This window comes from Plecotus auritus (assembly GCF_963455305.1).
Source record: "Plecotus auritus genome assembly, chromosome: X".
NCBI lineage: Eukaryota > Metazoa > Chordata > Mammalia > Chiroptera > Vespertilionidae > Plecotus > Plecotus auritus.
The window spans coordinates 118,961,553-118,967,162 of NC_137784.1; the positions used below are offsets into that span (position 1 = coordinate 118,961,553).

The 5,610-nt window shown below is 39.2% G+C and overlaps 1 pseudogene across 1 annotated transcript; it reads left to right on the forward strand.

Annotated features, from left to right (window-relative positions):
- The first annotated feature begins 502 nt into the window (after window positions 1-502).
- LOC308240405 (nucleophosmin-like) lies at window positions 503-4,392 on the forward strand (annotated as a pseudogene). The gene is made up of 2 exons: window positions 503-1,212; window positions 4,222-4,392. The product of its transcript is annotated as a nucleophosmin-like (transcript).
- Window positions 4,393-5,610: the final 1,218 nt, after the last annotated feature.

Consider the following 5,610-nt stretch of genomic DNA (forward strand, 5'->3'; position numbering starts at 1 on the left):
TCCCCCACCCGGCCCCAACCCAGATCAGCTCCCCCACTCCAATCAGGAGGAGAGCCAGCCGGCCAACCACCCATTGCCCCTCCCCAGGCTGCTGGCCCCCAATCAGCACCCCCTACCCCATTCGGGGTTGTGGCTGGCTGGCCCACCGCCCACAGCCCCTCCCCATGGCCAGTCCGGCCCCCAATTGGCCCCCCAACCCCGATTGAGGGCGGGTCCCGCAAGCCAATCCCAGCAGCCCCTTCCCCCAGCCGGCCCAGACCTGATAGGCCGATGAGGGTGGGCCGGCAAATTCATGCATGGGTCCAATCGGGGCTGATCGGGGCTGGGCCAGTCAGGAGGAGGAGATGACAGGAGGTTGGCACGAATTAATTTACTGGGCCTCTAGTTTTAACATAAAGACACAGGGCCCTGGTGCAATTCCATCCTGCTCGTCTGTTCTGCAGCACAGAAGCCATTTATCTCTGTCTGCCTTCTCTCTCATCTAAGTGCATGCTACCACCCCATGGAAGATTCTATGGACATGAACATGAGCCCTCTGAACTATCTGAGGCCCCAGAACTAACTTTTTGGTTGTGAACTAAAGGTCAACAAAGATTACAACTTTAAGGTGGATAATAATGAAAATGAGCACAAATTATCTTTACGAACAGTGAGTTTAGGGGTTGGAGCAAAGGATGAACTGCACATTGTTGAAGCAGAGGCAATGAATTATGAAGGCAGTCGAATTAAAGTAACACTGGCAACTTTAAAAATGTCTGTACAGCCAATGGTGTCTCTAGGTGGCTTTGAAATAACACCACCTGTGGTCTTACGGTTGAAGTGTAGTTCGGGGCCTGTGCATATTAGTAAACAGCACTTAGTAGCTGTGGAGGGAGATGTAGAATCAGAAGATGAAGAGAAGGATGTGAAACTCCTAAGTATGTCTGGAAATGGTTCTACCCCTGGAGGTGGTAGCGAGGTTCCACAGAAAAAAGTAAAACTTGATGCTGATGAAGATGATGAGGACAATGAGAGAGGATGATGATAATGATGATGATGATGATGATGATGATGATGACGATGATGATTTTGATGATGAGGAAGCCAAAGAAAAAGCTCCAGTAAAGAAATCCATATGAGATAGTCCAGCCAAAAATGCACAAAAATCAAACCAGAATGAAAAAGAAACAAAACCATCAACACCAAGATCAAAAGATCAACCGAAGGACTTATATGCATGCATATAAGAATAACCAATGACTACTTCCCTCTCTAGCGGAACGAGTCTGCCAAGCTCCCGACCATGCCTGAGCCCGCCAAGTCAGCACCCGCCCCGAAGAAGGGCTCCAAGAAGGCAGTGACCAAGGCACAGAAGAAGGACAGCAAGAAGCGCAAGCGCAGCCACAAGGAGAGCTACTGGGTGTGTGTGTACAAGGTGCTCAAGCAGGTGCACCCCAACACCGGAATCTCGTCCAAGGCAATGGGCATCATGAACTCCTTCATCAACGACATCTTCGAGCGCATCGCGGGCAAGGCATTGCTCCTGGCATCTCAACAAGGTGGGAATAGAAGGATCATACCTCAACATAATAATAGCTATATATGATAAACCCACAGCTAACATCATACTCAATAAGCAAAAACTAAAACCATTTCCCCTAAAAACAGGAACAAGATAGGGATGCCCACTCTCACCACTCCTGTTTGACTTAGTACTGGAAGTATTAGCCATTACAATTAGACAAGAAGAAGAAATAAAAGGCACCCAAATTGAAAAAGAAGAAGTAAAGCTGTCCTTATTTGCAGATGACATGATATTGTACATAAAAAACCAAGACTCCATCAAAAAACTAACAGACTTAACAAATGAATTCGGCAATGTAGCAGGATACAAAATTAATGTCAAGAAATCTATGGCATTTCTATACACCAATAGTGAACTTACAGAAAGAGAGACTGAAAAAGCAATCCCATTTACCATCGCACCAAAAACAATTAAGATACTTAGGAATAAACCTAACCAAGCAGGTAAAAGACCTATACGCGAAAAACTACAGGACACTGAAAAAAAGAGATAGAGGAAGATGTAAACAGATGGAAGAACATACCATGTTCATGGATTGGTAGAATCAACATCATTAAAATCTCCATACTACCCAAAGCAATCTATAGATTCAATGCACTCCCCATTAAAATAGCAACGGCATATTTCACAGACCTAGAAAGAACTCTCCAAAAATTCATCTGGAATAAAAAAAGACCCCGAATAGCCACAGCAATCCTGAGAAAGAAGAATAAAGTAGGAGGGATCTCAATACCAGATTTCAAGCTGTATCACAAAACCACTGTCCTCAAAACAGCCTGGTACTGGCACAAGAACATACATATAGATCAATGGAATAGAATAGAGAATGCAGATATTGACCCAAACCACTATGCGCAATTAATATTTGACAAAGGAGGCATGAACATACAATGGAGTCAAGACAGTCTCTTCAATAAATGGTGTTGGGAAAATTGGACAGATACATGCAAAAAAATGAAACTAGATCACCAACTTACACCATACACAAAAATAAACTCAAAGTGGATACAGGACTTAAATATACGACGGGAAACCATAAAAATACTAGAGGAATCCACAGGTAGCAAAATCTCAGACATATGCCGAAAGAACTTCTTCACTGATACTGCCCCTAGGCAACGGAAGCCAAAGAGAAAATAAACAAATGGGACTACATCAAAATATAAAGCTTTTTCACAGCAAAAGAAACTATCAACAAAACAACAAGAAACCCCACTGTATGGGAGAACATATTTGCAAATGTTATCACTGATAAAGGTTTAATCTCCAACATCTACAGGCAGCTTATACAACTTAATAAAAGGAAGATAAATGATCCAATAAAAAAATGGGCAACAGACCTAACTAGAATCTTTTCGAAAGAAGACAGAAGGAAGGCCAAGAGACACATGAAAACATGCTCAAAGTCACTAATTATCTGAGAGGTGCAAATCAAAACAACAATGCGATACCATCTCACACCTGTCAGAATGGCTATCATCAACAAATCAACAAACGACAAGTGTTGGCGAGGATTCGGAGAAAAAGGAACCCTCGTGCACTGCTGGTGGGAATGCAGACTGGTGCAGCCACTATGGAGAACAGTATGGAGTTTCCTAAAAAAACTGAAAATGGAACTGCCATTTGACCCAGTAATCCCACTCCTAGGAATATATCCTAAGAAACCAGAAACACCAATCATAAAGGATATATGCACCCCTATGTTCATAGCAGCACAAATTACAATAGCTAAGATTTGGAAACAGCCTAGGTGCCCATCAGCAGATGACTGGATCAGAAAACTATGGTACATCTACACAATGGAATAATATGCTTCCATAAAAAAGAAGGAATTATTACTATTTGTAGGCACCTGGATGGAATTAGAGAACATTATGCTAAGTGAAATAAGCCAGTCAATGAAAGAAAAATACCACATGATCTCACTCATTTGGGGATAATGAAAAACATTTTAAACTGATGAACAAAAAGATAGATACAGAGGCAGTAAAGCATCAAACAGACTGTCAAATTACAGCGGGAAGGTTAGGGCGAGGTGGGGGAAATAAGAGATCAACTGAAGGACTTATATGCATGCATATAAGAGTAACCAATGGATGCAAAACATTGGATGGTGAGGGCATGTATGGGAGTGGGGTCGGGGGGGGCTATGGTAAGATATGTACACATATAATACCTTAATAAAAATAAATTTAAAAAAAGAATAACCAAAGGATGCAAAACATTGGGAGGTGCGGGCATGTATGGGAGTGGGGTGGGGGGCAATAGTAAGATATGTACACATACAATACCTTAATAAAAAAAATAAAATCTTAAAAATAAAGAAGATATATACATAGCACATACATACTAACTTGTGTAATAGGTAATAACTGGTAACAGTTAGAATTTCTTTCAAATACTTTACAGAAAATATAGTACCTGGAATAGGTTTTGAAGGATCTTTGGAGAAAGGAAAATGTTTTACTTCTTTCACATCATACTCTGCCCTAAGTTGTTTTATTTTGTCTATTTGCAATTGAATGTTTGAGGAGTTATTTTCAATAACCTTCATTCTGGAAAACAAAAAGGCTTTTTTATGTTACTTTCAACTAACTTAATTATTTAATCATAAGATTTATAATAAAATAAGTTAAATCATTAAAAAAAAAAACCAGGAGAAAAACCTAAAACATGGAGAGGACCTAGTTCTGTAGAAAACATTAAAGCAAAAATGCAAACAAATATAGAAAAGGGTGGTTCTCTTCCCAAAGTGGAAGCCAAGTTCATTAATTATGACTGATGTGGAGGCTATTCAAGATCTCTGGCAGTGGAGGAAGTCTCTTTAAGAAAATAGTTTAAATAGTTTGTTAAATTTTTCCATCTTATTTCATTTCTGTAACAGTTGATATCTGGCTATCCTTTATATAATGCAGAGTGAGAACCTTCCCTACCGTGTCTGATAAATGTTGTCCAGGTTCCATTGCCAAGTTGTATTGTCCAAAATGCCTGTCTAGTTTTTAAAAATGGAACTCCACCCTTTGCTTGGTTTTAAATATGTATGGAATGTTATGATAGGACATAGTAGTAGTAGTAGTGGTCAGATAAATGGCAATGGTGGAGAGACAAAAATATACATGTGAAATTAAACTCAGTATTTAAAGAAATAAAAATAAAGATGCAGAAAACTATACAAAACATATGTAGAGTTTAGTGAATTATACAAATAATATCCTTGTAACCACCATCCAGGCTAAAAAAAAAATAGCCACCCCAGAAGCTCTTCCAAATGCCCAATATAAAATATAGCCCCCTTGCTCCATACAACTATAACCACTATCTTAAATTTTAGAGTAATTATTACTATTATTATGGTTTCATCACCCAAGGGTGAATCACTAGACACTATAGAATATTCTTGTTTAAATGTTTTAAAACTTGATTCTTTTTCTTTAATTAAATTTGTTAATGTTGACACTATTGCAGATATCCCCATTCCATCTCTCCTTGGTCGTCACCACATTATTCTCCCTGTCCTTGGAGTATGCATATATGTTCTTTAGCTAATCCCTTCACCTTCTTTATCCAGTCACCTCCAACCCCTCCCTTCGGGAACCCGCCAGTTTGTTCCATTTTGTTTGTCAGTTTATTTTGTTCATTTAATTCCACATATTAGTGAGATCATATGGTATTTGTCTTTCTCTGACTGGCTTATTTCACTTACTTTAATCTTTAAACTCTCCCTCCATCCATTTATATGCTCTACTATTTATGTGCCAAAGAATTCATGTTGTTTTGCCTGCAGAGTTCTGCATCATCTGTATGTTGCTGACTGCATACTCATAGTACATTTTAACATGTTCCTCTGCATATCCTGGTAGATTTAGGTCATGATCTGTCTCCAGTTTCCTTTTTTTTCTTGTTAGCATCCCCTAATTTCAAAATGATCATATTCTATCATCTTACTTTAATTTATGGACTGGAATGATTTTTTAACTTATTTTAATTTTTTTATTTATCTTTATTGTTGAAAGTATTACAGATGTCCCTTCTTTTCCCCAATGACC